This window comes from Gopherus flavomarginatus, chromosome 1 (assembly GCF_025201925.1).
Source record: "Gopherus flavomarginatus isolate rGopFla2 chromosome 1, rGopFla2.mat.asm, whole genome shotgun sequence".
Taxonomy (NCBI): domain Eukaryota; kingdom Metazoa; phylum Chordata; order Testudines; family Testudinidae; genus Gopherus; species Gopherus flavomarginatus.
The window spans coordinates 169,804,509-169,831,195 of record NC_066617.1 but is presented as its reverse complement, the minus strand read 5'-3'; the positions used below and the strand labels follow the sequence as shown (position 1 = coordinate 169,831,195).

Genomic DNA, 26,687 nt, shown 5'->3' with positions numbered 1-26,687 from the left:
CCCATCAATGCTTGCAAACTATTGCTGGACAGTGACAAGAAATGCTCCATTTAATGAATACAAGAGACAAGCCAAGAAGCGCCGAGTAGACACTGAATAGGACTAAACTATGTACATAATAGTTTTTTGCCTTTTGTTTCATAATGAATTTTATGTATATAACCCTTTTGCTGATTTTTAAAGTGTTACATAAACAGGACAGGTGAAATATTATCATGTAAAGCAACTATAAACACATGAAAAGACCTAGGTTTACAATTTATGATTAAAACTCTATCTACACAATATACATAGATATAAAATGTAAAAACTTAAATATCTTAGAAACAGTAGCCAATCAGTTGTTTTAATTGTCATATTTGAATTCAGCACATCAAAATACATAATAAATATCACATTTTATCTCTGAAGCAGACGACTTCTCAAACATTGTAGACCAGTGTATCACGCAATAATATTAATGACCGGGGTGTTACATGATACCTCACAAGATGCTATTTGGCTAAATATTCTGACAATTGTGTGTCGGGTGCTTCTTTGCCAGTTGGCCTAAAGGGGCTCCTAGGGTGTCACTATCATCAAATTTTAGACCAAATTCATATATCACCTATCTGCAAAGGGCCAATGCCAAGAGTTTCAGAAAGAGGTCCCTAAAGTTAGATTCCTATATCCTTACCAGGCTTCTAAATAAGTGACCTTATGTTCAAAAGCACTGAACACCCACAGCTTCAATTAAATTCAGTGGGAACTGTGGGATGCCGTAGACCTGTTAGACAAGGAGGTGATTTACCATAGATAGGTAAATTTGGATTTGGAAACCTTATTTATGTAACCCTTCTGCCCCTCTGAGTTGGCAGCAACAAGGGCCGGGTTCAGTATCCAGGGGTTCCGTTCAATAACCCAATGCCAAACCAGCTCGAGCCCCCACCCAGTGACCTGGGAAAATCTTACACACCCCCCTAGGCGCCTCAAAGGGGCAATGCTTCCCCTCTCGCAAGCACAGAGTCTCGGTGTAGCTGAAAAGGTTTAATGAGATAAACAACAAACACTAAATTGGGAAAAACACCTCAACTAGATTTCATAGATCAAACCGTGAGCAAAGACACACCCCAGGAAATTGGGCTGTGTCCTCTTTCCTAGGCTCTTGAGTCCAGCAACCCCCCAAATCACCCACAGTGCCAAAAGTCCCACAATCCCAAAAGTCTCTGTCCTGGGTCAGTGCAGCCCCAAAGTTCGAGAGTCTATCTGCAGAGGTCCCCCCCCCAGCCTGGGCAGAAAGGGGCACCTTACGTGTCCGGGGCCAACTGCCCTGCCTCTCCGTGGGTTCTGCTCCTGCCTTCTCCACGAACTGCTCCGCTTTACCAGCCGCTCCACTCTGCTCCTCCAGCCGTCCTTACAAACTGCTCCGCTCCACCAGCTGCTCTGCTCCACCAGCTGTCCCGTGAGCTGCTCCGGTTGTCCCTGCAAACTGCTCGCTCTGTGGGCCGCTCCACCCATCTCACAGCTACTCCGCTCTGCCAGCCGCTCTGCTCCACCAGCTGTCCCGTGATCCGCTCCAGCAGTCCCCACAAACTGCTCCACTCCGCCAGTGGCTCTGTTCCACAGTATAGCTTTGGGCTCCCCACTAGTTAGCACAGTACTCAGTGCTCTCAGCTCAGTAATTTCAGCTCGTTAGTGATTTTCAGCTCTTAGTGATTTCAGCTCATAGTAGGGGAGCCCCAGTGCTAGTGCACCATTAGCCCAAAGTGAGTTCAGTTCAGTAACCTGTATTTAGATTCTTAAGGGAATAAAAAAATCAACTCTAACATTCCACAGTGGAGAGAGGAGGGGCTAGAACTGGTGCTTCTGGCTCCACAAGGAGACTGCACCACCAGACACAGATATCTGTCCCCAGCCTCTCTCAATTCTCTGGGTTTTGGAACCCATGTCCCTTGTCTAGCAAGTACCACCCAACTGAGGGTGAGTCATTTGTCACCAAGCAGTCCCACAGCTCGGCAGTCTGGGATAGGGTAGGTGTGCCTATGCAAATACACTCTCTGAAATTCTTTCCACCAGATGTCAGGGTAGAGCTTATCCTGACACTGCTTACATTTAGGCACTTGTTTTTGAAAACGTTGGGCCTAAGCTCTTTATGCTGGGCTTGAAATTGGCTCTGGACCTAGCATAAATTGTGGGAGTGCGTGCTGTTGAACAGCTAAAGAATCTTACAGCCCACATCCCTCGGACTACCATGTTAGGATGTTTTAGAATTGGCAGCCATTGCAGAAGATGCCAGCTGCTGTCAGCTGATGTTACTTCAGTGGCATGGAGATGAGGAAATTTTGTTCCAGAGCTGATATGCCCAAAGAAAGAAGGAGGGCAAGATTCATAGGAGTGTCCAAAGTCTGTGAAGTGAAACACAGCACCCAAAGGGGGTAAAGCAAAGCCTTTCTCTTCCTGGTCTGATTCTTCACCAATGAGCAGTTTAGAAGAGAGGAAGGGGGCACTAGAGCTGAAGATTGCGAGGGATTTCCAGCAGTGGGAAGTGAAGCATTTTAGGATTCTTGCTTGGAGTCAGTCCTTATCTGCCTTCTCTCTTCACTGCTGGAAACCATCAGCACTTGGTCTCCATCCCACGTGATCTGGCCCTCTTCTATTGGTGCTAAGTCATTCTGAAACCCCACCAACCACTAGGGGGCAATAGAATCAACTGGGTGTTGGGTTTGTAGAGGTTGGGAAGGAAACTAGTTGGCAGCACATTGGGTGGCACTGAGCATTGGGAAGGGAGAGGAAGGACATTGGCTTTGATGGATTGGGGATGAGTTAGGGGTCTTTCAGGTGGTTGTCAAAATGGTTAAAGAAAAGGGTTTCTGTTTTAATCATCTTTAGGACATATCACTAGGGACACCCAAACTCGTCCTCAGTGCCCTAAGGGTTAATGAGAATACTCAAGTGTAATGTGACATTTGTTTTTCAATGCTACTTGCTTTAGAAAAAGTAAAGTTTTTTTATGTGTATAGAAAAGTTCTTCAGCAGAGGAGCAACACAATTATAATAGGTTATTAACTTCTAGAATTCTGCTAAGATGTAATGAATTATATTTACTGTGCAAGCTTTCAGGCTTTTATCTTAAGTATATTCAGCCAACCTATTAACTTCTCTTATGTCTGATTCTTAGTTTAAAACAGTTTTACGTAAACAGAGCATGGTGGTGAAACAAAATACTTTTCTTAAAAAAAGAATGAAATCAATTCACAAATTTTGATTTTGTTGAAATAAATATTGTGAGTGCACTAGGGCAGTGTTTTCCAAACTTGTGCTAGCTGAGCACAGATCAGGAAAATGGAACTAATCACATCGCCTTTCAATCCCGCCATGTGTTTTTAAAGGCCTACCCAAAGTGAATGGTCACTAAGCATATACTGTATAGACCTTTGTGATACATCTCCCCTCCTTATATGCTTTGATCAGTGGAACAGTATCACTGAAAGTACCTTAATTGTCATACAAGTAGTACTCATTTGAAATAAATGGGACAGTTGACACCTCAAAGCCATTATTCCAGGATCTCTGCAAATCCCGACAGACATTGCTCCATCAGTTGCACTTGAGTCACAGTTGATTTCCTCCCCACATACCACAACAGCTATAATTTAGGGTTTTTTCCCCCACACAAAGGCTGAGACTGAAGAACAATTGAGAACCCACCATCAACAAGATACATCTTACTTTCTTTCAGATGTTTAGTTCTTACTAATACTACATCTGTGTAGAAGAGGAACCAATTCAATTAATATTGTGCATCAATAGAATATACAGCAATGTAAATTTGGAGAAATGGGAAACACCTGATTGGAATGAACTGTATAAACTCTGCTGCATGTACATTGTGACAGAGATAACAGTGCTCTTTTGCAAATGTCTTTTCTCATTCATTTTATGGCACTTTGCATCACAATATAATTATGTATAATTGCTTGAAAAAGCACTTACACATCTAATCCCTTTGGGTGCAACTTTGTGAGAAGCATCGCACGGTCAGTGTTTGACTAAGGAGTGAAGTTATCTGCACCAGTACATGGTGTTCTCTGGGACTGGAAACATTTGCAAAGCCTCCCACAGGAATGAGCTCCACCATAGGAGGCTATATCCTACATACTTTAAATCCAAATTTAAAACCACATTATCTGCCACCTCCTGTACTTACATCTCCCCTACTCTGTTATCTAAGAAAATGTTTCTGATCAATTTCGTTTACTTTATATTTCTACAGTGCTTGCCATCAAGTTTCTCAAAATGATTTACAGAACTAATTGATTTTCACAGCACTTTCCATTTCATAGATGGGGAAAATGAGGAACACAGAAATGGAGTGACCTGCTAAAGGGCACAGAACAATTCTGTGACAGATCCAGGAATGAAACTCATGTCCTCTACATCAATGCTTCTCAAAGCTGGTCCACTGCTTGTTCAGGGAAAGCCCCTGGTGGTCCAGGCCAGTTTGTTTCCTGGTCGCGTCCACAGGTTCGGCCAATCGCAGCCCCCATTGGCCTGGAGCAGCGAACCGAGGCCAGTGGGAGCCATGATTGGCTGGACCTGAGGATGCGGCAGGTAAACAAAATGGCCCCGACCGCCAGGGGCTTTCCCTGAACAAGCGGCGGCCCGACTTTGAGAAATACTGCTCTACATCAACCACTAGACCATACTCCCTCTCCTTCTTCTCTTTAGATAAATGACCATTTTCCCTTTTCTCTCTGCTCACAAAGAGTAACACTGGTCGTCTGGGTTACCTGATGTCCCATTTAAGGTTTTTGAGATTGGCTGAATTGTCCTTACTAGAGCTGGGTGAATTTTTTTGGATGAGTAGTTGATTCCTCAAAAAAAAAAAAAAGTTGTTTTGGTTGACCCAAAACTATTTGTGGATTGGACGCACATGGTTTTGGAAACTTACAAAACCACAAGAGGAGGTGGTGGTGCTGCTGCCATTGCTGACCCTACCCTCCTTTCTTCTTCCCTCCCCCCAGTTTATAACCTTAAGCCCAGTGGTTAGGCCACTCAGCTGGGATGTGGGAGGGCCTGGTTTAAATCCTTGCTCCAGGGGGACAGCCCAAAATGCACTTTTTTGATTAACCAGAAATGTTAAGATTTGGTTTGATCCAAACTGATTTATTTATTTATTTTGTGGAACTGCCATGAACCTGAAAAATCACTTATTCACCTGCTCTAATCTTTGCTCTCTTTTTTTGGAAGGTTCTATCTTGACTGAATTGGGGGCTTGGTCTTAGTTTAGCAGTTCTCAAGTATGTAGAACTACCTCTCTGAAATGGTCAGCTGGAGACCCTCTACAGCTAAAATCTTGGTTCCGGGTCCTTCCATTCCAATCAGTCCATCCTTGACCATTTAAATCACCCTTCTTTATTACCCCTTCTAAACGTGTGGATTTTCTTGTTTTGCTCATATGGGTCATTTGTGAGGAACAGCCAGTATCATCAAAGCCAGAATAATGGCAATCACTGTTCATCTTGTTCTATGGTCCATGCATGCAGATGCTTTTTAGGTGTTTTATAAAATCCTAAAATAGTGAATAATACACCAACATTTATAATATGAATGGCATAACACGTACTGTAAGGCATGATCTATTTGTATGGCATTCAGACCCAACAGTGATTAAAGTTATCAATGCTTAGGGAGACAGATGGTGGGTTTTTTAATATTATTATTTGTGTGTTATCTCAGCAGTCTGAATTTTTGGTTCGGAAAACTCTACTTGACAGTAGGTTGAAATGTTCAAACTTTAGAGGCATGTAACATTTTACAGCGATTCTTTTGCACTGGTACAAAAATAAGCAACAGCTAGAATAGAAGCATGAGCTGAAAGCGTGGCTTGCAGTAGCACACACAATTCTTTATTTCTCACTTGTGGTCAAAATGTCCTGTCCTGCAGAAGTACCTCTGGGAGGGAGTTAGGAATGGAAGGATGTGTCTAGGAGGATCCTCAGGCAGAGCAGGGCCGGCTCTAGTTTTTTGCCGCCCCAAGCAAAATAAAATTTGGCTGCCCCTACCCCAGCCCTGGGCTCCCCCCCATCACTTGCACCCCCTGCTGCCCCAGTTCCCGGTCTCCCTCTTCCCACACCCCCCGCCACCACAGCCCTAGGCTCTCCCCCCCCACCCGCACGCAGCCCTGGGCTCACACACACCCCATGCTGCACCAGCTCTGGGCTCTGCCCCCTCCACCCGCACCCCGTGCCGCCCCAGCACTAGGCTCTTCCGCCCACTCATCTGCACCCTCCTTCTGCCCCAGCACTGGTGACTTGCTCCCAGGGCGGGTCTTTCAGCAGGAATTTTGGATGTGCACATAACACAGACAGGATTGGTTCCCATATGGTTACAGAACTGCAGAAAAGTGCAACAATTTTCAGCTTGTGTGATTGGAGGATATCTGGATGCATATTATAAGACTGTCCTCCATAAATGAGGAGGAGTCAAGGTGCCTCTATTGTTCTTTTTTTCCACTCTTTGTTTCTATGGGGAATTTGCCAATGCAATATCACTGTTTTCCTTTTAAACAACTAAAAATAAGTAAATAAATAAATAAAAAAGCAATGACTGTTGAAAATAGCAATTCCAGTCCTAAAAACCACTGGGAAGCATTTCTTGCTCAATTTTATCTACTTTTTTCTACAGCAAATTACAGTGAATCAGTATATTTGATTTGGGAGAAATGAAGTAACAGTTGCCCAAACTGAGCTTGAGCACTCCTGAATTTTGAGGTGTTCAAATCTGGACGGCAGGTGCTAGATTCCCTTTCTGAATATTAGCTAAATCTGGAAAGGAAAAGTCAATTTCTGTTTCCATGGCTCGGAAGTGGAAATCCTTCTAAGTGCCTGGTACTATAGCTAAAGCTGCCCAGGTCCAGTAGAGCCTCTTCTCCCTTACTTTTCATTTTAAATTCTAGTGGGATCCACATACCTCCTTTGCTAGGCTTCAGATAGAGGGGGCACTGTCCATTTAGTCCACCCAATTCTTTCTTTGGGGGCTGCTAGGTGAAGTCACATCAGTATCCCTAATCCAGTCTGGGGATGTCTTCTGAAGGAGCTATCTGGGCCAAAGCCTTCTACTCCTTGGGCACACTTGTTCCCCATTCACAGTACCACCCCGCTCTAGCAGTGAGCTCTCCATTCACAGTGCCACCCCGCTCTTGCAGTGAGCTCAAGCTGCAGCATGAGATTTCAGCTACCATACTCCATCCCCGCCTTTCCTGTTGTAGTGGCCAAGTGTGACAGTCAGCGGCGACCCCCTAACAGCTAGTAGCCTTATAATAGCTGGCAACCATTAGGAGAAATTGGACACCTCATGAACATAGTAGCCTGAACTTTTGAACTGTCTTTCCTTATCAGTCTTGAGGCAGTTGAAGCTGGTCCTAACCAGATTTTTGCTGAGCAGAGTGCAGAAGTGCAGGGTTTGCTAACCACCAATCAAATGCTAACACGACCAAAGCCTGTGTGTGAGTGTGTATAAAAGATTCTTGGTTTTTGTATGGAGTAGAGTTTTTTATACCAAGGTACAGAACTCTCCTTTCTTCTGCAGAATAAAGCAACTTTTCCTTATCCCTGTCTGGCTGTCATTGGCTCTCAGCTAGGCTGACCCGACATTTCGGTAACAGTTTCTGGCACCCCAGATGGGACCCTCCTAGCTCAGACATCGGACTCTGGATGGCTGCGGTGAACTAGGAGCGGTGCCACCAGGGTCCTTAGTCCCTCTTCCTCACTTCACCGCTGCCCCTGGGGTTTGTGCTCTGATAAGGTGAGCCCTAACAGGATAAGGAAATAATAGGGTTCTGGTTATATTCTGGTTACTGTATTTCTGTCTTATACCTTTGGGTGTTAGGTGTGTGGGTGGAACTGAGCTTCTTGTTTGTAATTCCTCAGGGTGGAAGCCATAGCATGCAAGGAAGCCCTGAGGTCGTATTAGGATCCTTTTGTTCCGTCCCCTGTAGCAGTCAGTGTAAGCAGAGATTGCTGGCTTGGATTTTTTGGATTAGACCATTATTCCCTCCTTGTTTCTGTTTAATCCTCTATTTGAGTGCCAGAAAAAGGGATGGGTGGGTCTCAGCGGAAACCTTCTAAGGATAGCCCTTTGGATTACATGTTAAATACCCATACAGGCGGAAAGCCATTTGACTGTTCTGTGTTGCAGGAGGCTACTGTGGAAATTTCTGGTGTCTCCGCCTCCCATGCTTTTTTGCTAGCTCTGGATTCCCCAGTTAACCTCTTGGGCAGAGACCTGTTGTGAAAATTGCATGCTCAGTTCTTTTTTTCAGATAACAGGATCGTCCTTCGGTTACCTCAAAATCAACTTCCCCAGCTGTGTGCTGTTCTGACCCAGACTTCAGAGGACTCAGTCCTGCCTGTGGACCCTATCCTACTGAGCGACTCAGACAGGAGGTAAAAGCCTCCCTATGGGGCACTTTAAAAACAGACTCGGGCACTCTCCGGACAGAACCAGCGCATATAACTTTGAAGCCAGGCATTGTAATTCCTCGAATTCGTCAGTATCCCATCCCTCAAGAAGCTCTACTAGGCCTCCGGAACCTTATCACCACATTCCTGCGGTTGAGAGTGCTAGTTCGCACCAAGTCTCCTTTCAACACCCCCATTCTGCCAGTCAGAAAACCTGACACGGATCCAGAGCGAAAACCGGTATACCGATTTGTCCAGGACTTGCGTGCAGTGAATAGAGTCGTTCAGGCTAAACACAACCTAACCCTCACACTATCCTGACTGTCATTCCAGCAGGTACTGCTTGCTATTCGGTAATAGCCTTGTGTAATGCCTTTTTCAGTATTCCCCTAGATCAAGACAGCTGGGATATCTTTGCATTTACATGGACAAATCCAGAGACTGGGAGGGCAGAATAGCTGACCTGGATTTGGCTACCACAAGGATATATTGAATCGCCAACCATTTTCTTCTCTATCCTGACACGCGATTTAGCTGATATTAAACTACCTGGTGGGTTCACTTATCTCTTGTATGTGGATGACGTCCTGGTTTGTTCTCCTGATCAGGTAACATGTGAAACAGACACTATCTATTGCTAAATTGCTTGGTAGATAAGGGACATAAAGTGTCCCCTTCTAAGCTTCAGTTTGCCAAGGACCAGGTAACCTACCTCGGTCATGTACTGACCCTGGGACATCGAGCTCTATCTAGTGCCCGTATCCAGTCAATCCTTAATATCCCATGGCCAGAGACTAAACCTGAAATGCGGGGATTTTTAGGCCTTGCAGGATTTTGCCGTTCTTGGATTCCAGGTTTTGGAGAAATGGCAAAGCCCCTTTATGAGCAGATAACCCATGAATGCTGAAGTTGGGGGGGGCTGTGCTCGCATTGGGGAAAGATGCTGTTTTTATATTAATCGCTCTGGTTTAACTGAGAAGGATTTGCAGGCCATCAAGGATGCAGCTGTTGTTTTCCACACTGTGTCTCTTGATCATACCCTTAATTTTGAGGACCTCCTCCCAGACCTTGGGTCATGGTTTACTGACCTTTTCCGTAAAATTATCAAATGGATTATTTTCTTTCTTTTCTTTCTATGTGTTGTTTGGGTAATGTTGCAATGTGCAAAATGTTTGTGTAGTGCTGTTACTAAGGGCTCTACTGTCCGTAGAAGAACACAATATTTCTCCCTCTAGCTTGATCGCAAATTGCGTAACAGGCCTGACAATTTGGATTATCAGGCCCGAAGGGGGGACTGTGACAGTCAGCAGCGACCCCCTAACATCTAATAGCCTTATAATAGCTGGCAACCATTAGGAGAAATTGGACACCTCACGGACACAGTAGCCTGAACTTTAGAACTGTCTTTCCTTATCAGTCTTGAGGCAGTTGAAGCTGGTCCTAAGCGGGTTTTTGCTGAACAAATTGCAGAAGTGCAGGGTTTGCTAACCACCAATCAAATGCTAACACAGCTGAAGCCTGTGTGTGAGTATGTATAAAAGATTCTTGGTTTTTGTAGGGAGTAGAGTTTTTTTGTACCAAGGTACAGAACTCTCCCTTCTTCTGCAGAATAAAGCAACCTTTTCCTTATTCCTGTCTGGCTGTCATTGGCTCTCAGCTAGGCAGACCTGACATTTCGGTAACACAAGGGACTGCTGGGAAATGTAGTTCTTTCCCTGCTCCAGGGCTGGTTCTATAGGCAGGGAGTTAGCTAAGGAACTACAGCTCCCAGGGCCCCCGTTGGTTCTCAACTCCCAGGCTCGATCCCTGCTAACTGCCGCCTGTGCAAATGGGCTGCCCCAAGCAGCTGCTTGCTTTGCTGGTGCCTAGAGCCGCCCCTGATGCAGAGTCATCTTGGGATGGTTCTGTGGGAAAATTGAAGGGGTTTGCGCCTCTCCCCCAAAGTACAGTCATCAGAAGCCACAGGTTCTATATAAATCCTGGGGAATTTAGAGGAGGCCGAGGCCATCTGCATGGTGGCTCTGTGCAGGCTAAAATACTCTCACTTAATCCTATGATGTGTGGCTCCATTGCAGCTGCTCTGGCAAAGGATTCCTTAGTGACAGCTGCCTCAGGGCACAGCTTTTAAATAGGTGTTTCCCAGTGTGGATAGGGTAACTGGAAAGTTAATGCATGGTGGGGACGAGAACAATGTGCAATCTGCTGCTCACATGCCCAACTGTGGCTCTCCCATAATAATGGAGCAGAGTGTGTCACACAGACAGTGGGCATCCTGTTCTTGTTGAGATGGGGCAGATCCATGTGAAGGGCACCTCTCTTAACTGCCCTAATGTATCTGAGTGGCTTATTCCACAGTATTATAGCTCAGTGAATTCTAAGCATTTCCCCCCTTATGATATAACTACAAATCAATATATTATTGCTTTAGCATTACTAAACTATAGATAGATTGGGCTACTGATAAGATAAAGTATGTTTGTGTATAGCAAGGCCATTATTAACAGGAGACAGTCAGAACTGTATGTCAATCTTTGTGCCATCCTGTCAAACTAACACTAACAACCAAACCAGTCCAAGCAGCAGTCTGCCAGATGTCAAACTACGTGAGTAACAGCTCCTTATATATATTCTGACACTGCGAATGGGAAACATCCTGGTGGCTGCAGGAGAGCGGGGGAGAAATATCAACATTAATAAAGTCAGTTCTGACTTTTGGCCAAGATGTCTACAATCCCAAACCAGAGCACTCAGTATAGATATGGGAATGATTTCACTGCCAAGTCTTAGCTATTAATACGACTTACAACAATCATATCATTCTAATCAGCGTTGCTTTGAGTTAATTTGATTTCAAGCCTATTCCTCTGTCTCCCTGCATTCTGGAATTTACACAACATGTTGGAATGCTTATCTCTGTGTGGTCTTTGTGATGCATTGTATTGAGTTAAGCACTACTTGGGGGGAGCACTTTGAGGAAATGACTTCTCCTTAAGTTAAGGAACCCTCATCTTGACTATCCAGTTCTTTTCATGGTTAGATCTAATGATGGGCCTGGTCCAAAACCTCCAAATCTTAATAATCTTGAGCTTCGAAGTTCAGATCCAGAACGGCAATCCATGTCTCTACAGCAGTCAGATCTAAACCTCAGGACCCAACACCCCCATACTTTGTGGCTTGGGCCAGTCTTCACTTTTTTCTTGCAAGTTTGACCTATCTCTATGTCACGCGATCTTATGAAGCACAGCCCCTTTCATTTACAAATTCTCACAACTTCCAAATTTCAGGTTTAGACCAGGCCACTACTAACCAAAAGTTGGGACCATCTGGTGGTGGTTTAGCTTCTGTTAAGAGTTGGTAATCTCAGTCCAGATCCAAGTGGATGGGTATTACCCAACAGACATCACTGGTATCAAAATTAGAACCAAACGGCCCTCACATTGTAGCAGCCTCAGTGCACAGACAAAGATTGAATGAATTAGAGACTGTATTATCCTCTAGGGTCCTAATCCAATGCTTAGTGACATGATTAGAAAGTCTCCCACTGACATCATTGGGAGCTGGGTCAAACTTGGAGGTTGTCCTTCTAGATCAGGGTTAAAGTATACTGGCAGGACAGTGCGGGGTATAGGCAGTAGCAATGCAAACCTATACTGTAGCTTGGATACATACAGGACTCCAGTCTCCAAGGTTGCTAGCCTGGTACTTTTTACCAGTATTTTATTTGTTTGTGGTGTTTTGTTGTGTAATTCACCATCTCAAAAGCAGAGGAGAACCCATCCCTTGTGCATGGATCTGTAACTCAGTGCTTTTAGAACTCTGTCTCTCCCTGACTCCACCAGGTGAACAGAGTCTAACATGCTAATGATGGGATGGCAGCTGTGCAAAGTCCCTCAAGGATATGTATGCATTTAAAGAACCCATTCATCACAACCATCTGACATGGGCATGTATAGAAGATTGTGCTGTTGTTTCAGATTCCAGTCAGACAGCACCATCACTGCATGTTTCCACTCATCTGAGTAATAAATTAGTGACAAATACATTACAACACTAGATGCTATATCAAAATATATCAATTAGTTCAAGGGGATGTATTAATTTACTAGTTAATTATAGTAGCAATATTTTCCGCCATTCATACAATATTGATTACAACAAAAAACACCTTTCAACTTATGTTTTGTGAAAATATCCTAGATTGCTTTAAAAAGAAAGTAAATTCATCAGGACAGAGAAAGTGTTTTACACTGGTCTATCTCTGTCTTGGCACTTCTGCAGCTGTTGTCAAAGGAGTATTTGAGTTCTTACATGAATATTGATGAAAATTAGTGAATTTAACCTCATAACACCCCTGTTTATAAAGCATCTTGTAAATGTACAAAGCCACATAGATGACTACTACGACTAAACAGCACTCTGTACACCTGAGATTTTTTTCATTAATGCTCGTTTTTGAAGTACAACTTTGTTGTAGACAACTTACTCCATCACAATGACTTTGTGCCCTAGCAAATCTGAACTGGTGCCAAAACCATGAGATGGAAGCTTCAAAGACAACAGTACATCCTACTCCCACAGAAATGCAATTTACACAAAAATTACAGACAGCAAGACAGTAGGTTTTCATCGTTTTCTCCCCGAGTACAAGCACCTCAGAGTTTTAGAAACTATTTACAACCTAATGCAAGCATTCCAGTTTATTTTTACATGATCCTGCATGTTTATTACTTATACTTGCTCTCTCTCTCTCTCTCTCTCTCTCTCTCTCTCTTCTTTATCTAGTTCAGTGCCCTGACCCCAGTTCAGGTACAGGTTGTTTGGAGCACTACCCAGAGGTAAGAGATCAAAAGAAATATCAATACCAGTGCTTTGTGTTTCTATAGCACCTTTCCTTTGAAGATCCAAGAGTAGTTTGTAAACATTCATTATAGTAAATGCATAATCCGTGTGAGATAGGTAAGTCTTATCCTTCTTTTACAGACGGCGAGTATAAAAAACAGGTGAAGTTACGTGACCATGGTCACACTGTCAGTGGCAAAGTCAACAATAGAAGTCTGAGTTCCTGAGTTCCCTATTCAAGCCAGTAGATACACTCCATGCACCAACAGTAGGGGCTGGATAAACCAGCTCTGAAAGAAACCGAACATGTGCCATCTCGTCTATCTGGCCTTGAACTATTTAAAGGTTAAGAAATGAAATACAGATTACAATAAATATATCACCCCACCCATCTCTGGTTACTAACCAACAGAACATGGCTTTCTTAACAGCCATCCTATTTTGATTTCTACTCAGCTTGTCTTTCCCATTGTGTACTGTGGACCTGCTCTAAGTAGCCTGTACCCAACAATCCTTCTGGCTTTTCAACAAACCATTTCATTATCCCAAGCTTTTACTCCCAAGAGCCTTTCTGACCTCCTAGCTTTATTCCTGCCCCAGTTCCAGTTCTTCAGGATGGCAGTTGCTTAATCTTCCCCATTTGTTTGGTTCAGATATATGAAAGAAAGACTTACAAAGCCTACAGAGAACTTGGAAGATTAGAATCTACTGAAAACTGGTGTTATCTACTAGTCAAAGCATTGGACAGGGAGCCAGGAACTCCTGAGTCCTAAACCTGACTCTGAAAATGACTCCGTCAGCACGTCACTTAGGTCCAGATCCACAGAGGCATTTAGGCACCTAGGTATTTAGGCTCCTGGGCCTTAAACTCTCAGCCTCAATCTCTCTAAAAGTATAATAGGATTAATACCTGACACAGAGTTATGAGACTTGTATACATAACACGAATATTGTCTTTATCCATTTCTTTTATTATTTCTCCTGACTACTAGTTAGGTTACTTAGACTCATTTCATAGTTTCAGTGAAGTTCTTTGCACACATCCCAAATTCACCCACTCTATAACTGCCAATATACTCCCCCTCAACCCCCACTCCAAGGAGATTATAGGAGTTTAGCAATCTCTAGCTATTAGAAAATTTTGCGTGCATTCTATCTTTTGGAACTTATTAACATTAATGTTTTAGTGATTGGTTCCGGTACCATTTTCAGGCTGATATTAAAGCTCTTCTAATAGAGGGAAAGCAGAAAGAAAACTCCCCAATCCTACAGTCTTTGCTCCATAAATTGCACTGAGACGTTGCATCTGTATTTGATGTGGTTTCATTGCAAAAGCACATAAAAGCCTGCAATCTCCCCCCTCCATCAACCCAGAGCTGGCCTTACCATGAGGCTAACTGAGGCGGCCGCCTCAGGTGCCAGACTGTGCAGGGGCACCACTAGGACCCAGAGTGTGGAAAATTGTTTGCTGCTGGTGCATATGTAATGAGGGGATGAGGGGAAAGCAGTGGATGTATTATTTCTTGACTTTAGCAAAGCTTTTGTTATGGTCTTCCACAGTATTCTTGCCCGCAAGTTAAAGAAGTATGGGCTGGATGAATGGACTATAAGATGGATAGAAGGCTGGCTAGATCATTGGGCTCAATGGGTAGTGATCAACGGCTCCATGTCTAATTGGCAGCTGGTATCAAGCGGAGTGCCTCAAGGGTCAGTCCTGGGGCTGGTTTTGTTCAATATCTTCATTAATGATCTGGAGGATGGCATGGACTGCAATCTCAGCAAGTTTGCAGATGACACTAAACTGGGAGGAGTGGTAGATATACTGGAGGGTAGGGATAGGATACAGAGGGACCTAGACAAATTAGAGGATTGAGCCAAAAGAAACCTGCTGAGGTTCAACAAGGACAAGTGCAGAGTCCTGCACTTAGGATGGAAGAATCCCATGCACTGCTACAGACTAGGGACCGAATGGCTAGGAAGCAGTTCTACAGAAAAGGACTGGGGGTTAGAGTGGGAAGAAGCTGGATATGAGTTGACAGTGTGCGCTTGTTGCCAAGAAGGCTAACGGCATTTTGGGCTTTATAAGTAGGGGCTTTGCCAGCAGATCGAGGGAATGATCATGTCCTCTCTATTCAACACTGGTGAGGCCTCATCTGGAGTACTGTGTCTAGTTTTGGGCCCCACACTACAAGAAGGATGTAGAAAAATTGGAAAGAGTCCAGCGGAGGGCAACAAAATTGATTAGGGGGCTGGAGCACTTGACTTATGAGGAGAGGCTGAGGGAACTGGGATTGTTTAGTCTGCAGAAGAGAAAAATGAGGGGGGATTTGATAGCTGCTTTCAACTACCTGAAAGGGGATTCCAAAGAGGATGGATTTAGACTGGTTGCAGTGGTTGCAGATGACAGAACAAGGAGTAATGGTCTCAAGCTGCAGTGGGAGAGGTTTAGGTTGGATATTAGGAAAATCTTTTTCCCTAGGAGGGTGGTGAAGAACTGGAATGGGTTACCTAGGGAGGTGGTGGAATCTCCTTCCTTAGAGGTTTTTAAGGTCAGGCTTGACAAAGCCCTGGCTGGTATGATTTTAATTGGGAATTGGTCCTGCTTTGAGCAGGGGGTTGGACTAGATGACCTCCTGAGGTCCCTTACAACCCTGATAGTCTATGATTCTATGTATTCTCTCTGCTCTAAATGCACAGAGATGAAGTATATTTTGGATGTGGTATAATATTCCAAAATTCCTCACTATACCTGAAGAAGACCTACACCAGCAATGCAGGGCATTAGAGACAATGTTTACACATGATGACATGCGCGATATTGATGCAAGTGATTTAGGAGATGAACTGAAAGCCCTTTCAAGATACATTTCAGCAGGATCAACTCCAAAGGCTCTTCTGGAATATATGTGCACAAATAAGGTGACCACCCTCTTTCCAAATCCTTTTGTTGCTCTGCGCATACTTCTAACACTTCCTGTAAAAACAGTTGCTAGTGGAGAATGCAGCTTCTTCAAGCTGGAGTTAATAAAAACACATCTACTCTCCACAATGACACAGGAGAGGCTGGTCAGCCTTGAAACTATCTCAATAGAGCATGAGCTGGCCCAGACTGTTTAAATCTTTGCAACCAAGAAAGCATGGAAAGCACCACTTTGATTATTCAAACAGACAAAAATGCCAGTGTTTACTATGCATACAAGAAAAGTTACATTTGCTGTTCAGAGGTTTGAAAGTTAAGTGTTACTTAACATTTTTGAACAAGGCATTTTAAGTTGTTAGTTCTCCTTTATTGGGGTAGGTAGCAGAGCAGTACCATGAGAGGAGTAAACAGGAAGAAGGCAGAACTGAGACCTTTCAAAGTTTTGGCCCAAGCGAAGGGTCATGGGGCGTCTTTTGAGTTCCCTGCCTCAGGTGCCAAAATGTTGTGAGCCAGCCTTGCATCAACCTAGTAAAAAAAGCACATAAAGGTTCAGAGTCTGGCTGTGATTGATTTGGTTTCTTATCATTTCATCTGGTACCATGAGATGGCAGCTTCAAAGACACCATTACATGCCACTCCCACAGGGCCAGGGTTCACTTAAAAACTCCAGAGGAAATCCTACTAGGCATTGTGATCCTCCCCCAAAAACCCACCCACCTGCTCTCATTCCTGTCCATCTTTAGTCATCTTCTTGGAAGTTAGCTACTAAGCTACTTCCTGTATCTCCAAGAGGCTTTGCTTGCACTGAAGCACCAATACTGGACAAATGTACTCTTTCCTATTTCCTTGCTCTCTATCTTCCTTCTGTTTTAATTTCTCTCTTCTCATCTTACAGCTTGTTTTCCCTCTCCAATCTTTTCTCTCTCCCAAGCCTGAAAGGCTCTCCCTTCCTATCCTCTACAGGTTTATTCTCCTTTCTCTCGTCCCCATGCCAGAGGTCTGCCACCCCAGGATAACATATATAGACAGGGAATGAGGCAGGCAGCACTGCTGATTGCCTCCCTGCCTGTGGACTTGGATAGATGTATTAACAAAGAGCAAGAAAGGAACAGTGGCAGCAAGAACAACAGATGGAATAGCTACTCCTAATGTCAAGAAGAGAAAAGGAAGAATGGAAAGTGTCATTCTGGAATCTTAAGGACATGGAAGTAACTCATCTGGACCTGGGACATGCAGAAAATTGGGGCAATCCCAGCCAAATATGCCCTCCTCCCATTTTTACAACATTTCCAGAATAAACAGATGGATAGTCTCTACTACACTACTACTAGACTGTGCTGTAACAGCCTGGTAGCAACTGAAAATGAAGGCAAATAATGTAATAGTTCCCAATTTAGCCAAAGATCTCAGGAGCACCAGAAGCCTTTGAATATTCTGAGGATCTAGCCCAATGGGCTTTGAAGTCTATACCCAGGGTCTCCTGTTTATAGATAATCAACTTCCCCATTGATGGAGGTGCTGGCAGTTGCCTTATGGGCTGGTTATACTTCAGTGGATAAAGATTACTGTGCCAAAGGCATGCCCTGGGGGACATCTCCAATCTTGGGATAACAGAGAGCTCCAGTTAACTGCAGTTTGAATACGCAAGGATTGATTGTACTAATACTTGACAAAAAAGAAGAAATAATTAATCAAACTATGCCACAAATATACTCAGGGCCAGCACAACCCATTAGGCGACCTAGGCAGTTGCCTAGGGCACTAACATTTGGGTGGCAGCGATCGCAGTGGCCAGATCTTCGGCTGCCCCTGTCATCGGTGGTATTTCGGGGACGGGACCTTCCGCTGCCTCTGTCGGGGGTGGTATTTCGGAGGCTGGACCTTCCGCCCCCTAGGGTGCCAAAGAAGCTGGCGGCACTCCTGAATATACTTACAGTATGTTCAAGGATATACATGTCCAGGTAAGGACATATTGCCAACCAATAGTAATAGTTATATGAATTTTAAACAGAAGTAGATTCTGAGCTGGCTGACCTTCTTTCTTAGCAAAATATGCATGAGCATTGCAAACTGGCATAAAGTGGTGCTAAGGAATAATCCTTCTTTTCTTTGCTGGGGCTTGAAAACCCTATATGTTTCCAAATGAATGTGTGAATTCACTCTGTTATTTGAATGGTACTCCTCTTTCCAGTGGCCTATAGAAACAATACAAATGATATTGGATCAATCTGATTCAATTACTTTGTGTAATCTTGGATTTGACCTAACTGATAAGAACTTGGAGAGACATTTTAAATTATTGTTTCCACTTTTGTTGTCTCCCTCCTTTATTCAAATTCAGCACAGCAGAGTAGGTAAAGGAAAAGCCTAATTTTTTTCCTGAAAAACACTTTGAATCATTTTTAATTTATTTCTTTGGATTAATCAGCTCCTCTTCTCAAGATGAGACTATGAACAAATATATACAAAGATGCATGCTGAAATTATAAACTAGATAAATGCCCACAACATAATCTTCCCTACCCAGAAAACTCCTCATGACTATGAGCTTTCTTTAACATACTTATATCCTTCTGGATAATATGAGAGAAAAGTGTGCCTAAAAGTCAACAAACCTAGACCCCATCATACCAAGGGGGTGGGGAGGAAGCATTCCAGAGCTGAAGAAGTTTTACAGAAGAACTTCTGCCTTGACTGTCAGACCTCTCCAATTTGAACTAAAGGATCTGGAGCTCCTCAGCTGAACTGAGCTCCCACCCCAGAATATGAGCCAGACAGACAGGCCCAGATCCTGGCAGTTAGAAGCCTACATATGTTTGAGGATCTGGGCCATGGTCTGTAAAGTTGCTGGGACCCAACCATTTAGACCTTAGGTCAAAATCAACACCTTGAATTGTAAAAGGAAACAAACTGGAAGCCAGTGAATTTTGTGGTGCATTCATGTAAAGTGTTCCTTGTGAGAACCATTATTAACCAGGTAAGATGTTTCATTTGCGAGGATGGAGTTTTTGAATATATTTCAGGTGTAGCATTATTTAAAGTACATAGCATAATCAACTCATAAAGTTCTGTCTGAAAGGAAATTCAGCTCTTTGCAGATGCTAGCTGGGACCTATATATCTAGTGGCAGCTTAGCAGTCAACAGTATCTTCAGGTTGTGAACTTGAATAACAAATTTTAGGTGAGCTCCCTCAGCTGAGGAATCTGATAGAATCTCTGCAATTTCTTCCAGTTGTCTCCCTTACCCCCATGTAATAGCATTAGCTCAATCTTATTTGGATACAGCAAGAAGGGCACACCGCTAAATTCCAAATAAGGAAGATTTTATAGAATAAAGTTTCTCTAGAATTACCTCATCAGGGTATGTTAGTGCAAGTCTTTTCAGCATTTGTATTTTGTTTCTATCTGTTGTTCAGATGCTTTATTCTCTCTGTGGCTGTGCATTGAAATACAGATTATTTTTGTGGAGGTGGGAGTAAGCTCCAGTCAGATAAAAGGGGTGTGTCAAGTACTAGATGTCTGTTTATAAATGTCTGTGTATAAATACAGTCAGAAGGCTTAGAACGATGCCTGTCCAAATCATACTGACTAAGACGATGGGTGCTGAATTCAAGATCAATGCTTTCAGCTGATTAATCAAAAATATACCTTTTACTCTTCAGTGGAGAAAAAATCAGAACAATACTCAAGCTGAGTAGAAAGAACACACTCAAATGACTTGCTCAGGTTATACTTTTATCATCATGTTCTGCCAAGTAGTTTTAAAATCAAAAGACAGAATAGTCAGGGGAAACCCTGTTAATCCCACTTGTCTGACCCGTTCTTGTCAGAGTATGAGCTTTGGAAGCAACAAACTACAGAAAGTCTATGCCCCCTCTCTAACATTATTGTCCCCCCCTGCTGTTTTAATTTATGTGTTTAATTTTGGTTTGCAGGGTGCAATATGGCTAATTGCTTGAGAACTGCACAACCTTACAAGTGAAATTTTGCTTTTTATAATTGTGGCACATCAAGTGTAATAATGTACATTTAATTTCTCAAAGATAATTATGCTAATAGAATTATTTGAATAAAAATTTACTTTATGCAGGATAATGGCCTCCACCTCCTAATTTATACTAATATACTTCTGTAAAGAATTTTAAATAAGCCACTTAAACCTGAGGCTAGCAGGGTGGAAGCATAGGACTGAAAGTGCACCAAACCCTTAGGAGGGACAGAAACACTTCGTATACATCTGTAGTAAATCCTGTCAGAGGTCAGGTGTGGGAGCAGTGCTTGACAGACCCCAGAAGGAGCTTTATCCAACCCCACTCACTTGGAAGACTGTGTGAATCCAAGTCTGGTTCTAGAGAGAGAATAAAGAGGAAAAGAAGGGTCCATATGTAAGGTCCTTCAGTGATATACCTCAAGGACTCAGCCTTCAGGGGGCTGAGCACTCCTGCAAAGTGCTGAGTGCCCTGGACTCTCTCTGATGTGAGGGGAACTTAAGGGAGGACACATCCTCATGTGATGACTCAGCATCTTGCCCAATATTCCAAAGCGCTGAGCCCTCAGCAGCTCCCATTGACTTTGAAAGCAGCTAGAAACAGGGAAGAGGAAGAGAACGTTCTCAGTCACTAAAGGAGCTTGGGTTATTTTTAAGGCCCCTTCTTAAGCAGTTGTTGAGTTTAAGGGCTTGGAACAGGCTCTGAGCAGGGGTGCCAGAACATGAGCATAGTTTGGGAGGCAGGGCAGGGCCGGCCTTAGGATTTATGGTGCCCTAGGCGAGATTATTAAACTGGTGCCCCTGTGCCTGATTTGCTCGTAGCAACACAAACATAAGCTTACAGTACTGGAAAACTTGCCACATTCACGTTATTAAAACCAGTTTAACTTAATTAAGCACACTGTAATGCTGATGGACTAGCACTAAAGAAGCATAAAAAATTCTGATATGGCAGAATGATGCAAATAATATATTTTTTTTAATTTATCAAAATTTTATTGGAGATTTATATGAAGAGTTATTGAAACAAAGATTTGTTTTTAATTAAAAGCAATCTTTCTGGCTTTTTTGGCTGCAAAATCTGTAATAATGTCATCGTATGACAAAGACAAAGTCGTGTCTTGTTCGATTGCAAGAATAGCAAGACCAGTTAAGCGTTCCTGACTCATTGTAGAGCGGAGATAGTTTTTTAATGAGCTTTAGTTTTGAGAAACTCCGTTCTCCTGATGCTACTGTTACAGGAATTGCCAGTAGAATACGAGTGGCAATGTACACATTAGGATATATGTCAACAAGTTTGCGGGTATGAATAAACTGTACAATGTCCATCACTGATTTTGCATGTGGCAACATTGATGACAGTGTACTCAATTCTCCGTACAGTTCAAGTCCATTTAAATCAAAACTATCACCATGCTTCAGGAGGCTCTCTAGGTTCTTGCACTTTGTCATTAGTTGCTCTTGTTTTCCTATTTTGTTGAATTTAGTTATGTCATACAAAAATCCAAACTGTTCATGGTGTACTTGCAAGGTATTAAACCTTTCATCAACAGCAGATACTGCTTTATCCATCACAACATTAAAAAATTCAACTTCAAATTTCTTTTCTGGATCGTCTATGGGCATGATCTGCTGTACAGATTCTTCACAAAGAAGTGTCCTTGGCCTTTTTAACTCATATTAACTATGTATTTACTTTATGAAAGTTGGAGAAAACATTGTGAAAATGTAAAACATTGGCTGCCCAACTTCTGGGCTGGCAAAAGTTATACTGACTCACAAGGGAAAAAAAAAGCAGGAGAATCTTAGTACAGCATATGGTCACTCTATGCCAGGGGTCGGCAACCTTTCAGAAGTGGTGTGCCAAGTTCACTGTAATTTAAGGTTTCTCGTGCCAGTAATACATTTTAATGTTTGTAGAAGGTTTCTCTCTATGTCTATATTATATAAATTAACTATTGTTATTATCTGAGGTCTTGGCCACCGGTCCTGCTCAGGCCACTGCCAGCTGAGTAAATGAAATCCCAAACCGGCAGCGGGCTGGTGGCTGGAACCCTAGACAAGGATCCCAGGCCCTGCTCAGCCCGCTGCTCGTCTGGGGTTCTGACCACCAACTCCTGTCAGCCAGGATCCCAGCCGCCAGCCCCCCCTCAGCCCGCTACCAGCCTGGGATTCTGCTCACCCAGGCTGGCAGGAGGCAGAGTGGGGCTGGAGGCTGAGCTCCTGACTGGCAAGGGGCCGGCAGGCTGAACCCCGGAGTAGCAGTAGGCTGAGTGCTGCTGGCACCCCAGACTGGCAGCAGACTGAGCCACTCAACCCCCCACTGGCCCTGCTCAGCCCGCCACCAGCCCACTCAGCCCGCTGCCGGCTGAGTGAATGGAACCCCAAGCTGACAGCAGGTTGAGCGGTTCAGCTGGCCTGCTCAGCCCACTGCCAGCCTGGGATTCCTTGGGGGTCCCCAGGCCAGCAGCAGGTGCTGAGTGGGGCCAATGGCTGGTATCCCAGCTGGCAATAGGGCAGTGGCGGGAACCCCAGAGCAGTGATGGGCTGAGCCGCTCAGCCTGCAGCTGCATACCATCAAAAATCAGCTCACCTGCCACCTTTGACACGTGTGCCCTAGGTTGCCGATCCCTGCTTTATACACTAGTAAGGAGATGAGCATATTACAGTTGTTGGAGGGCTCTTATCAGGAGTAAGAGGCTATAGGAAAGTCAGTCAACATTTTTTGTTTCTCTGATGAAAACTGGCCCACTCCCTGCCTCAAACCAAACCTGTCACTAATAATTGTCAACAAATTAATTTTCTGTTTTTGGCTAAGATATTGTTTTTTTTTTTAAAAAATATTGAAATTGGATTCAGGATTGTTAGCAAGAATTTTTGGCAAACAAAGTTGTTAAATGACAATCTAAATGGCAGCACAGTACTGCTTTCATGCTTGGCTCACCCCCCAGCCTGCTGGTCCAACAGCTGCAGTAGAGGAGGAGATAGGTGGAAAACTGCAGGACCCCAAAATCCACCTCTTGGGGTGCAGAGTGGCAACAGCAACAGCAAACCCTCAGGTCCAATCACACGCCAACGGGCACCACCACCAGCCTTACGGACCATGGTGAAGTTAGCACGGCATCTGATCTCAGGGACGGGGCACCCATGGAGCCACAGCAGCTCATCCTGCCCTGTGCAGGTCCCCCCGGATGAGATGGATCGCTGGCAGCTGCCAGCCCGGGGAAGAGGCACTCCCCAGCTAGGGTGGCCAGATCCAGATGTCCTGATTTTATAGGGCCAGTCCCGATATTTGGTGCTTTGTCTTATATAGGCACCAATTACCCCCACCTAGAGTGACCAGACAGAAAGTGTGTAAAATCAGGACAGGGATGGGTGGGGGTGGGGGGGGGTAAAAGGAGCCTATATAAGAAAAAGACCCCAAAATTGGGACTGTCCCTATAAAATAGGGATATCTGCTCACCCTACCCCAATCCCCTATCCTAATTTTTCACACATCTGGCTAACCCCAGCCAAGCCCTATGTGACATTCCAATTCTGGCTGCCTGCCGAGGAAGTGAGTTACTTTCACTTTCATTCCTCAGCAAGCAGCCAGCCAGCCTCCCCTCCCTCCCAGCACCTCACTCAACCCAGCCCTGACGGAGGGGAGGGAGGAGAGAGAGAGGGGTGCTCCTGGGGAGGAGGGAGAAAGGAGGGGGTGCTCCGTGGGGCGGGGGGGAGAAGAATGGATGTTATGGGAGACAACAAAGGATACTGGTTCCAGAGCCACAGCCTCACCTGACCTCAGCCGGGGGGAAAGAGTCACACTCACAGGTGAGCTCCTTTCACAACCCCCACCCCCTCCCCTTCCCAGAGACCTCAGCAGCCAATCCCATTCCTCAGACTGTGCTGCATTCGGCTCTCTCTAGGACCCAGCAGCCCTGCTTCCACACTGTCTGGGCTGCCTGCAGAGTGGTGCCCCCAGGCAGAGTGAGGCCCTACGCGGCTGCCTATTCTGCCTGTGCCTAAGGACGGCCCTGGGCAGGCCCTGGGCTGCGTTACCCACCTCAAACTTCAAGCCTTGGGCAGGCATGGCTGGGGCTGCGCTTTGTGATAGGGGAGATGACAAGGTGATCAGCTCCCCCACCATGAAGTGTAGCCCCCTGTTGGCACCAGCTTCTTCCTGACAAGGGAGCTGAGGTGGGCCTTTACTGCAAGGCCTGGCCTCTCTCTGTGAGCCCCGCTCCTCCTTTTCCCTGGAGGTCCCACCCCTCCGATCAGGCTGGAAACCAGAGTTGAGTCATGGTAAAAGCCACTCAGGGAGCCCAGGCCACTGCGGGGAGCCCCAGACCCTCCACCTGCCCTGGACAGTGCACCCCGGGGGTCGGGACGCAGGTCAGGGCTGCTCTTGGACACACTGGCCCCCCTCCAAGGGCAGATGGAGGGTCCAGGGCTCCCCATAGTGGCTGAGGCTCCCTGGGTGATTCTTACCATGGCCAGGCTCTGGCTTCTGGCCTGGCCAGGGGGTGGGACCTCAGGAGGGGCAGGGGCAGGGCCACAGAGGGGCAGGGTCTCATGGCCCACCCACTTCTACTTCTATTGAAGTTCCAGTGCTCCTGGCTCTGAGGAGACAAGACACTCCATATTCTGCTCTTTGACATCCACCCATTTAAATCTATTTCTAAATGTTTGACCAATGCCCATAGAAGCATTTTTATGTGGAGACAAAACTTTCAAAGTTTCCAATGTGGCAGGATGCAAAATAGCATCTACTCTGTGTGAAACTGTACAATCCTTCACTTTGTCCCACCAAATTATTTCTAACGCAATGGCATTGGACAGGTCAGTGCTGTTTTATATTTTGAAATCCTGTGAGCATGTCTTAAATAGATCAGAAATTGGCCCAGAGCCCTGAATTCTCTCCAAATGCTTTGTGATGCTCTATGGAAGGAAAAGGAATGGTGAAGGAAAGGAGATGAAAAGCCAGTTTAACCAGGCACATTAGGATTCCCTCTGTATCATTTCTCTCCCTAATCGCAGGTGGGAGAGAGGGGACAGCTCAGGAGGATCCGAGCTTATGATGTTTATAGTACCTCAAAATGTCTAACATGAGTATCCAGTTTTTGCTCTTAAAACCTCGCCTTGTACCACTTTTACTATTGATTACATCTGCAGCATTTCCCTGTCATTAGAATTAGGAACTATTGTAAATTTCATGGGAACAGCTTAAACAATGAAGTGTGATAAATGAAGGCTTTTAAAGGTGCTGACTGTAATACTGGATTAATACAAAATGGCATGATTAATGTCTAGACTGTCAGATAATATTTTTGCTTTAATTATTGCAGTACTTCTTTCTAAAGCCATAAGTGGATTTACTGGTGATGGAAAGTACTGGATTGACAGCCCTAGAAGTTGAAGAACTTTATTTATCCACTGAAAAGCTGAATACACAAACAGAAGGATGTGCAAACCTCCCCTATGCTTTCCCAGTGGTGTACCTCTACTCTGTTCTGGATGAGCCGTCACTCTGCATTCTCAGTTAATCATCCCTACTACCTGCTGAAATCACAAATAAAAGGGCTAATTTGGTGGTCTTTTTGCTGTGTGGACATCTATCCACTAGACAACAGATTGAGGTCACCCCTCTCATTTCATGAACAATGGTTATGATGGACCAAACTATATTATCCAAAATATCCTCATGATTTCCCATTCTATGTATGGAGAAATACTATTATGCCTCAGATACCATAGGGTAGTAACTGTTGCTATGTAATGTTGACCGTTGTAGGCCATCAATTCATGACTACTTTTACTATCTACTGTAGCAATATGGTGATTTACAGGTAAAAGGCTTTGAATCTCTTTTTTTAAACTCCTTATTTTCTTTGGGGACTTCTGAAAAATTGATTATATGAGAGGGACTCTTGCTTTTATGGAGTTAAGTTATTTAATGTTATTGTAACACATCTGTAGTTTGTTTTTCTTTTGTTTTCCTCTGATAGCTTTAAATGCAGAGTGCCTTATAACTCTGGATGGGAGGACTGGTTTGCATAAAATAAGAATGGACATGGGTCTTCACAGAAAACACAAATCAAATCTTCTTTATTTTTATTGCTGAAATTTGCAGAATAAACATTAAAAAACAGAGTAGAGAGAGGTGATAACATTATTATTATTTGTATTGCACCACAAATGTGCATTCTGCTTAACAGACAAATAAAAGCCATCTCAAGAGATCACTTCAAGTTCATATTCAGCATAGAGTGCAACTTTTACCAGAGCATTTTTCCTTTTTCTGAATTAGAAAAGCCAACATTTTCAAACTTGGTTGCCTTAAGTTTAGGAACTTAGGGATAGAGTTTTAAAGGTATTCAGGTGCCTAATTCCAGTGGGAGTTAGGCACCTTTAGAGTCTGTTCCCTAAATGCTTATTTAAGTGCATAAAATACAAGGTTTGATTTTCAACAGTGTTCAGTAGTAGGTGGCATTGGCAAAACTCCCATTGATTTCACTGG

General features: G+C 44.1%; 1 long non-coding RNA gene across 1 annotated transcript; it reads left to right on the top strand.

Annotated features, from left to right (window-relative positions):
- Positions 1-23,768: 23,768 nt before the first annotated feature.
- Positions 23,769-25,758, top strand: LOC127055727 (uncharacterized). The gene is made up of 2 exons (XR_007775590.1): positions 23,769-24,001; positions 25,516-25,758. It is a non-coding gene; the product is annotated as an uncharacterized LOC127055727 (long non-coding RNA).
- The last annotated feature ends 929 nt before the right edge of the window (positions 25,759-26,687 follow it).